Source organism: Peromyscus californicus, unplaced genomic scaffold, assembly GCF_007827085.1.
Source record: "Peromyscus californicus insignis strain IS unplaced genomic scaffold, ASM782708v3 Scaffold_4__1_contigs__length_199733344, whole genome shotgun sequence".
Taxonomy (NCBI): domain Eukaryota; kingdom Metazoa; phylum Chordata; class Mammalia; order Rodentia; family Cricetidae; genus Peromyscus; species Peromyscus californicus.
This window is the reverse complement of record NW_026294562.1, coordinates 155,695,070-155,705,904: the sequence shown is the minus strand read 5'-3', so window position 1 is coordinate 155,705,904 and position 10,835 is coordinate 155,695,070.

Here is a 10,835-nt window from a genome sequence, read left to right as displayed (position 1 = left end):
CAGTGAGAGGTTGGGAGCATGGCTCAGCAGTAGAGCCTTGCCTAGATCCCCCAGTGAGGGGCGAGGGGCATGGCTTAGTGGTAGAATACTTGCTTAGAATCCCCCAGTGAGGGGCTGGGGTCATGGCTCAGTGGTAGAGCTCCTGCCTAGAATCCCCCAGTGAGGGGCTGGGGTGTGACTCACTGGTAGAGCCCCTGCTTAGAATCCCCCAGTGAGGGGTTGGGGGTGTGGCTTAGTGGTAGAGCCCCTGCCTAGAATCCCCCAGTGAGGGACTGGGGGGCTTGGCTTAGTGGTACAGCACCTGCCTATATAAAAATTCTCACTTTGAATGGAGATATTTGACTTCTAGAGAGGAAGGGCATTGCATGACTTGATTGGCTAGAGCAAACTTTTGTTCCCACTGCCTCATTATGTAGAACATAAGGCATCATTAAGCCATATTGAGGGTCAATAGAGGATAAGCATCTTGCTGATACTGGCTGTGGGAAACAGGAGCCCAGTGTGACTGTGAAACTGAGTTGGAGGCTGGATCATTAGCAGAGCTTAGTTGGAGGCTCAGTGAGAGGCAAAGTCTGGCTTCCTCAAGTGACTTTCCTTTTTTATTCTCTCTCCCTTTCTTTCTATTTCTTCCTTCCTTCCTTCCTTCCTTCCTTCCTTCCTTCCTTTCTTTCTTTCTTTCTTTCTTTCTTTCTTTCTTTCTTTCTTTCTTTTTTCCATCTTGGGGATCGACTTAAAGCTTTGTAAGTGATAGATGAGTGTCTATCACTGAGTTCTATCCTCAGTAGGACCAAATGACTTTTAATAACAAAATTTGAGGGCCGAAGAGATGGCTCAGTGATTAAGAACACTTGATGTTCTTGTAGAGGACCTAGGTTGGGTACCCAGTACCCACATCAGATGACTCACTACCACCTGTCACTCCAGTTCCAGGGAATTCAGTGCCCTCTTTAGCCTCTGAGGGTACTAGGCAGGCATGTACATGGTGTGCATAAACTCTCTCTCTCTCTCTGTCTCTCTCTGTCTCTCTCTGTCTCTCTGTCTCTCTGTCTCTCTCTCTCTCTCTCTCTCTCTCTCTCTCTCACACACACACACACACACACACACACACAAAACAAAACAAAAAAAAATAGATAACCTCTTTTAAAAAAAAAAGGCCACTGCAGGTAAAAGCGTGTAGAAGGTCTGTTGCAGCAAGCACTTTTATAAGTTATTCCTTGGGGACTCACCCTAGCAAGATCCTGATCCTTCAAGCTGGACACTGAGCAGACAGAGAATACCAGAGCTGAGGAGGGAGAAGAGCTGGCAGCAGGGAAAGCCAGGCTGCTCTGATTCTGGGCAACCATAAGTGCCCTGAGGGCTGAGTCTCTGTAAGACCTCAGTCTCCTGGTGTTTTGTGTCCTGTTTCCCAGTCGGTCCCAATATTTTGAGATATTTTGAGAGGCTGCAGGACCTTTTGGGAATTAGGGCGGTTTCCTCTGAAAACGTGACTTTTTTTTTTTTTAAATTAAGCACCTGACCTTTATTAGACCTTTCCTTAGGGTAAAGTTGGAAAGGAAAAGAAAAATGAAAAGAAGTCAAACCAGAACAAGCATCTAAACAACCACTAAACCAGTAGGCAGACACCAAGAAGTTCTCACTGTTACCAAGTGTATTTTTCAGGAACTTTACAGCTCTGTTCATATAGATGCAGACCTGCAATGCACTTGCTCCAAGTGAGATAACTCACCGGCAGCACTTGCTTGGCACAGGATGAGCTCTTATTTCGTTATTTATTATTTGGAGTCCATACCATCCACTCCCTTCCCTGCTTTCTTCTTTCCCAGCGCTATGAAGGTAAGCTCCCTTCTTGCTCCCGAGGACTAGCTGTTCTGAGGTCAGAGGTGTTAGAGCAGCCCTCAGCCCTGGGAACTTCATTTCAGATTCTCCGCAGGAAAACGTGACCTTTTAAGAAACAACACGAATCCTTTTTAACAGTTTGTTTTGCAAATATAACTTCAGAGAGGCAGGCCCTTTCCCGACTGCTTTCCAGTTCCACTCATTCCCCTCCCCAACCCTTTAATTGCTTTGTTGCCTCTCTGTCCCCCCTGCAAAGAAATTCTGGGCCCTAAGAAAGTTCAAGCCAGGTGGGGAATGGACTCTCACCCTAGCCCAGAAGAGAGGAAGTTGGTGTCTGGCTCGCCTGTGCATCCTGGCAGGGTGATTATCTCAATAATAAAGGACAGAAAAAAATTTATTTCGTGTAAATAAAACAAAAACCCGGCCGTGATTCATTAATGTCATTGAAACGGCATGCAAATGACAGGATGAAACTTAGCAGAAAGCAGCTTGGTGCAAACAACAGGCATTGTTTGGGAACGTGGTCCTCATTCGTTTCAAATCCACAGACACGATTTCCTGGGTGTATAATTGTCCCCCGCTCCGCCCCCGACAGCGAGGCTGGGCCCTTTGTTTCCCAGGCTCGCTGAGTGGAGCGGGTGCTGCGCGTGTAGCCCCCCAGCACAGATGCCACCCGGCTTTTGTTTTAGAGGCCGAGATACAGAGAGCAGGGTGCACCTGTGCGGGCGTCCCTGGGCACAGTCTCCCTCTTTCCCACCCGCCCCATTGTCTACCGCCTGGCTGCAAGTCACTTTGCTACCATTGTGCAAATGGTGAGTGTCTGCAGATATTTCAAGGAGCTGTTTAACATATATCTCTTGGCTTGCAGAGGTCGGTCTTCTTCGAGCCCCCAGTACAAGAGCTTGCAAAGTGTGTGCCTCTGGTCCCTAGAGCAGTGTCAACCTGCAGAGGGGATTTAGACCTTAGAGAAATCAATGGGGTTAGGACTGGCACACACCAAGAAGGTAGCTCCTCCCCACAAAGGAATCTCGGGTGTCCTGTTCCAGACCTGAACACACAGAGTCCCCAGCAGCAGGGATGGCAACATGGGAGGGGACTCTAGGCCTTGACGTGTGAGAGAGGTTTTCTAGTACCGACTAGGTAAAGAATGGCACAGGAAGCCTGCACACATATGAGGTGGCTGATGTGTTTCAATCATGAGGCCGGATGTAGGCCAGGGAGGGATGGAGGAAAGTCAGGGGAAAGTGCCCCTGCTGGTCACATCAAGATGACCTCAACAGCTGTTGGTTCACTGTTGGCCCCAGGGACCCTGCTCTGGATATGGCCCTTGCAAATTCCAAAGTACCTTCCTTTGGAAGGCTCAAACAGCAGGCCTTCAATGCTGGATGATGCTCTGTTGTTTTTCTACACTGGTTTTCTCTCTCTCTCTCTCTCTCTCTCTCTCTCTCTCTCTCTCTCTCTCTTTCTCTCTCTCTCTCTCTCTCTGTATGTATGTATGTGTGTGTGTATACATGTCCTCAGCCTTCCTGTACCCAGAGCACACTGTTTGCCCTCCAGGGTCCTTCCCAGCCCCCACTTGAGCTGGTGTGATAAGAAGAGCAGAGTACCAGGAGGCACTGCTCTGCTTTGATTCTGTTCCTAGCAGTGTGACAATGGGTACCCCTCCTTCTATTCACTGAGCAGCCTAAAAAGGCACCTGCATGGGCTGGAGAGATGGTTGAGCAGTTAAGAACACAGAAATCAGGTGACCTGAGCCTAGTACCCACATAGGGTGGTTCATAATCACCTATCACTTCAGCTCCTGGGGGTTTGGAGGCCTCAGGGGCACCTGCATTCATATGCACACACACTCCATGACCTCCCACTAATGTTATTTGCAACTGGGGCGGCGGGGGTGGGGGTGGGGGGGTGGGTGGGGGGTGTGGTGGGGTTCTGTGCTTCCCAGGACCTAGAACCTGGCCCTCCATCTGCATCTCTAGATTTTGCCTGCAGTGGGTTCCACCAGGAACAGTGTGTGAATGGCATAAGGTAAGTGACAGCTTCTCAGAGTGTAGTACTGATGTGTACAGATATTTGGGGACTTTCCACAGTCCTTATTCTCTTGTGGGAAGGATGAATGGGCTAAAGACAGAGTGTGTCATCCAGGATTTGAGGCTCTTCCTTCCACTGCGACCTGTAATGGTCAATTTGAACTGTCAGCTTTACTGGTCTAAGAAACACCTAGTGAGGTGGGCATGGTGTGTGGGCCTGCGCACAGGAGAATTTGAGCCTTTAGTTTCTCTTTTACTAATGACAGAAGAGGCTCACATGTGGCAGCAAACAGCCCCTCAATCTTAACACAACCAGACATTTTTCCCCCTAGTTTTTAGAAACAGGGTCTCTCTGTGTAGCCCTGGTTTTTCTGGAACTCACTCTGTAGACCAGGTTGGCCTCAAACTCAGAGATCCATCTGCCTCTGCCTCCTGAGTGCTGGGATTAAAGGTGTGCACTGCCATGACTGGGACGTACTTTTATTTTTTATTCAAACTATACTACAAAGCAGGCCCTGAGGGCTTGCATTATTGATATTCTTAGCCCTGGGGAGGCTGAGACAGGAGGATCATGGGCTCAAAGACAGTTTAGGTTACGTAGTCAGACTCTGTCTCACAAACAGGAGGGGGAGGGAGCATGCCTAGTGATATGGAGGCAGAGGCAGGAGGATCTCTGTGAGTTTGAGGACAGCCTGGTCAACATAGTGAGTTCCAGGCTGGGACTTCATAGTGAGACGCTAGGGAAAGAGAGGGGTTGGGGAGAGAAGAGAAGAAGGAGGAGGAGGGGAGAAGGAGGAGGGGGAAAGAGGGAGGGACAGGCAGGCCTGATGATGGGGGGGGCGGTGGTTTTAGTGAGGCAGACTTCTGGGAGTGTCTGTAATGGTATTCTCAGAAATATTTGTATTTTGAGGACTCTGACCTAGTTACTGGACCAGTACCTTGATGGCATTATTAGGAAGTGGCGAAAGGCAGAGCATAGATGGAAGAAGTGGTCCTGAGGGCATTTTATCTTGCCATGGCCCCTCCCACTATTTCTTCTGCCCCTTATTCAGCAGAACCTGAAGATCAGCCTGGGCCACCTGTTCTCCCACCATTGTGGTGGTATTGTGTTCCCCAAAATATTGTGCACCCTAATAAACTTATCTGGGGTCAGAGACAGAACAGCCACTAGATACAAAGGTTAGAAAATAGTGGCACTCACACCTTTAATCCTAGCATTCCAGAGGTAGAAATCCCTCTGGATCTCTGTGAGTTCAAGGCCACATTGGAAACAGCCAGGCATGGTGACACACGCCTTTAATCCCAAGAAGTGAGCCTTTAATCCCAGGGAGTGATGGCAAAAACAGAAAGATATATAAGGCGTGAAGACCAGAAACTAGAAGCTTTTAGCTGGTTAAGGTTTCAGGCTTTGGAGCAGCAGTTCAGCTGAGATTCATTCTGGATGAGGACTCAGAGGCTTCCAGTCTGAGGAAACAGGATCAGCTGAGGAATTGGCAAGGTGAGGTGGCTGTGGCCTGTTCTGTCTCTCTGATCTTCCAGCGTTCATCCCAATACCTGGCTCAGGTTTGATTTTATTAATAAGAACTTTTAAGATTCATGCTACACACCATGATTGCCCAAAAACATGGGGCCAAGTGACAAGACTGAGCACTCCGAAACCGTGGTCCCAACATGCCCTTCTTTAAGTTTTTCTCTTTGTCACAACGACCCAACACCTGGACTAACAATTCATCCCGGTAAGGAGACCTACTTCCAAATCCCGGTTTAAATCCTCAGCCCCAGCTCTTCTCTAAACTGAGCCACCCTGTGAAAAGGGCGTTGCCTACTCTGAGAGCACCTCTGACATTTCTATGTCTCTATTGTCACTAATTGTTTTCCTTCTCAAACACAGCTTTTAGCCTTCATTTATTCCAAGGGTGGTGGACATCTCTTTAGCAATACTTCTGAAATTATGCAGCGTGCTGGGTGTGCTAGCACATGCCTGTAAGTCCAGCTATTAGGAAGTGGAGGCAAGGAGATCATGAATTCAAGGCCAGCTTGGACTACATATGGAGTTTATGCTTCAAAAATACCACACACAGGGCCTGGAGAGATGGTTCACCAGCTAAGAGCATTGACTACTCTTCCAGAGGACCTGGGTTCAGTTCCCAGCACCTACATGCTGTCTTACAACTGTCTGTAAAAGTCCCAGGAGATATGACACCTACTTCTGGCCTCAGACACCTGCAGTCATGTGCACATACTCACACACAGACTACATATAATTAAAAAATAATAAATATAAGCCTTAATATAAAAACACACATACATATATCCTACACACAGACACAGACACACACACACACACACACACACACACACACACACACACACACACACACACGAGGTACATAACTGATCTAGATGAACCAGAAACTTTATATTTATTTTATGTGTATGAATAGTTCACCTGCATCACCTTCATGCCTGGTGACGGAGTTGGTCAGAAAAGGGCATCAGATCCCTGGGAACAGGGATTACAGGTGATTATGAGTTGCCTTGTGAGTGCTGGGCATTGAGTCCAGGTACTCTACGAGAGCAATAAGTGTTCTTGATTGCTAAGTCATCTCTCCAGCATCCACTAGGTGAAAAAAAATTAAAGCATACTGGCCAGGATGACTAGCAAGTAAATACCACGTGTGACCTCATAGTATGTATCTGAAGCAAAAGAAAGCATTCTGCTATTGAAGAAATTCTCAAACCAACTAGGGTTAAAAAAAAATGCACCCATTGCAGCATTAAAGTAAAACTACTTAGGAAAAAAAGGATTTCCATCCTATGAGCAATTTGAAATAAAAACTTCAGAATCATAAGAGTGACTCTACCATAATTTTCTGTAATAAAACATCTATTATAACAGATATAGCAATACAATAAAAGTCCCATTGTTCCAGAGACTGTATCATAACTGAAACAGGATAATTATAGAAATACTTGTGTGAGAATTGCATGTTCAACAGAACCATTGAAACTCATTGTTCTCAGACTGAAAATAAGTCTTCCGAGTGGGAAACTCTCCTGCACCCTCTGAGAGGAAGGCAAGGTGGGTCCCCCCCTCCCCGAAATCTTTTACGGCATTGTAATTTTCCAAAGTCCCCTCAGGTCCATCTGTGACACATTCCCTGGGGCTCATCTAGGAGTCAGCTCTATGCCATATTTGGAAAGCTAAAATTTATTGCTTGGGTTTGAAGTAGGGTCTAATTCTTTTTCCATTCTTTAAAAAAAAAAAACAAAACACTAGCTGGGTGTGATATTGCATGATTTCAGTTCTAGGACTTGGGAGGAAGAGACAGAAGGATAATTACAAATTCAAGGCCACCCTGGTCTATATAGTGAGTTCTAGGCCAGCTAAGGCTACATAGTGAGACTTGTCTCAATCCCCACCAAATAAAACAAATTTACTAGTATATATTTACTGTATGAAGGGCTACGTTTTGTGACATTTTTGTTCAAGAATATCACATACTTGAACCATATTCACCCCATTATCCTCTCTGGTGCCCATGCTGTTCTGGTTGTTTGTCTCAAATAGTATCCTTTCTACTTTCATAAAGTATGGTTCTTATTTTAAATTTAATTTCATTTTATGTGAATGGTTGTTTTCCCTGAGTGTATGTCTGTGCACTACTTGTGTGCCTGGTACACATAGAGGCCAGAAGAGGGCATCAGATCCCCCGGAACTAGAGTCACAATGAGTTGCCATGCAGGTGCTAGAAATCTAACCCAGGTCCTCTGAAAGAGCAGCTGGTGCTCTTAACTGCTGAGCCATCTCTTCTTCATGCCTTCATATCCCCCCTCCTTTTTTTTTTTTTTTTCAAAATAGACTCTTTCTGTGTAGCTCAGCCTGGCCTCAAAGCTGTTTTTGTTTGTTTGGTTGGTTGGTTGGTTGTGTTTCAAGACAGGGTTTTTCTGTGTAGTTTTGGTGCCTGTCCTGGATCTCGCTCTGCCTCCCAAGTGCTGGGATTAAAGGCATGCACCACCACTGCCCGGCCTGGCCTCAAAGTTTTAATGATCCTTTTACCTCGGCCTCCCCAGTGCTGAGACAGTAGGCACATGCTTCCACTGCCTGGCACTCTACATTCCTTCATCAGACAGATTCAGGTGCAACAGAGCTCTATTGAGTTCATTTGTAAGTTCTCCCTTGGTATCCTCAGGATGCCTTGTAGACACTGGTCATTGACAGCACACTGATGCAGCTGGTCTCCTGTTCTTAGTGGGCACAGCACTTTTTGTCTCTTTCTTCATTTAGTTGCCACAATAAGCCAAGATTGTTGAGAGTCTGGGTCCTTGTCTTCATTTCATACTTGAGGACAGAAAGGATGAGTTGGGAGCCAGCCTAGGGCTTTGTCTGGAAGCTGTATTTGCACTTGTGTTTCCACCGAGCTTTGTTGTTTCTTTTTAAATGTGACTTTGGGGAAAGTGATAGGAATTAGAGAGGAATATGGGGTTATAGAGTCTGCAAGTCATCTTCTCCCTCCACTAATGATTCTTAATGTCCCACCTTGGGTAAGATGGCACTTGAAAGGCTGGGGACCTGGAGGAGATTCAGGTGGTAATGATGGCTGAGAGAGTCATGGCTGTGCAGGGAGGGAATAACAAAAATCCTGGCAGTGATGACAGTGCACGGAATGCCACAGCAAACATGCAGATTGATGCTAAGTGGTTTCAAAAGGGATGTGATAACTGTCTATGGAAATCTGAAGGGTGAATGATGAATTAACCTTTAGAAGAGTGATAGAGCCCAAGGCGAGATTGTCATCAGTCTCCAAACCATCTTGGCTCTGACAGCACTTTCAAAGTCAAGATCTCCCAAGACTAGAGTGTCAGTGGTCCTCATGCACACATCAAGCTTGACTTAGGCCTGGCCTGAGGATTCTGTTTGTGTCCTCTTGTGGAGTGGATACGTGTCAGGCACATGCGCAGAAGTAATACTCACAGCTGGCATTTTGTGAGTTCCTGGTGTTATGGGTTTGTCTTACTCTTCTATTGCTGTGATATAACATCATAACCCAGACAACTCGTAAAAGAAAGGGTTTTTATTGGGCTTACAGTTCCAGAGAGTTAGCGTTTATGACGGCAGAGTAAAGGCGTGGTGGTAGATGGCTGAAGCAGCAGTTGGAGGCTCACATCTTTTTATTTATTTATTTTAATTAATTTTTGTTTGTTTCTGTTTGTGTGTATGCATCTGAATGCAGTTGCGGGTGGAGGCCAGAGACATCAGATTCCCTGGGACCTGGAGTTAAAGGTGGTAGTGAGTCACCAACATGGGTGCTGGGAACAGAACTCAGGTCCTCTGGAAAAGAAGGAAGTTCTCCTAGCTACTGAGCCATTCCTTCAGCTGCAGAGAGCTCATATCTTGGTCCACAAACAGGAAGCAGAGAACACATGGAATGTGTTAACAGTCTTCTGAAACCTCAAAGCCTGGCCCCAGTGACACACCCCCATCAACAAGGTCACATCTCAGAACAGTTCTACCAACTGGGGACCAGGTATTTAAACATATGAGTCTATGGGTGCCGTGTTTATTCAGCTACCAGACTGAACTGTCATCTTCCTGCACAGACATGAAGTCCCAATTATGCCACTGTATATGTAACCTTATTTGAAAGTAGGGTCTTTATGGATGTAATCAAGTAAAAATGAGGTCATGAAAGTAGGCTCTTAGTCACCATAGTTTGTGTCCTTATAAGGACAAGGGAATGGAGGACTGAAGAGATGGCCCAGTGACTAAGTGCTTTCTGGGCAAGTATGGGGACCTGAGTGTGAATCCTAGCACCCATGTAAAGAGCCAGTCATGGCTACATATGACAGGGGCTCCAGCATTGGAGGTGTGGACAGAGACAGGCAGATTCTAGGAACTGCCTTGTTGAAACAGCAAGACAATGGCTGATTCAGTAAGAAACCTCAACTCAATGCAATAAGGGAGAGTGTCTTAGATAGGGTTTCTATCGCTGTGAAGAGACACCATGACCATGGCAACTCTTATAAAGGAAAGCATTTAATTAGGTGACTTACAGTTCATTGGTTTAATTCATTATCATCATGGCAGGGAGCCTAGTGTTAGGCAGGCAGACATGGTGCTGGAGAGGTAGCTGAGAGTTCTACATTTTGCACAGGCAACAGGAAGTGGTCTGTCTCTGAGTGGCTTGAGCATATATGAGATCTCAAAGCCTGCCTCCACAGTGACACACTTCCTCCTACAAGGCCACACTTCCTATTAGCGCCCCTCCCTTTGGGGGCCATTTTCTTTCAAACTACCACAGAGAGCAATAGAGGAAGAACTCCCCATGTCTTATTCTGGCCTCTTCATGTACACACAGGTGCACCAACTCACATGCATGTATATGTGTGTCTGGTGCATGCATGTGAGCATGCACCTATGTGCACCATGTAGCAACAGAGAAGATTAGCACTGTAAGCCAATGGTTATCGAAGACTGGTGACTTTACCAGAAGCTAAGAGAGACAGAGGTCTTTCCTATAGGCTCATGGGAAGTGCCTTAGTTCCTTCAAGCTGCTGTAAAAATAGCAAGGATAGGGGACTTAGGAACAACTGAACTGATTTCTTAGTTTGGAGACCAGGAAGTACAAGATTAAGGGACCAGCAATTTCCATGTCTAGTGAGACCAAGCACCTCATAGTTGAAGGAAGGGGACAACAAGCTTCCTGGGCCTCTTAAATGAAGTCACTAGTCACCGCCATTCTTAGAATCACTAACAAAAGCTTTCAATGTGTGAATCTGGGGTTGGGAGGGGAGAGGGTTGAGACGGGGTCTCCATATTCAGCCTAGGTTGCCTCAAACTGTTGTTTTTGTTTGTTTTGTTGTTTGAGACAGGGTCTCACTTATGTAGCCCTGGCCCATTTGGAACTCTCTATGTAGTTCAGTCTGGCCCCAAACTAAGAGATCTGCCTGTCTTTGCCTCCTGAGTGC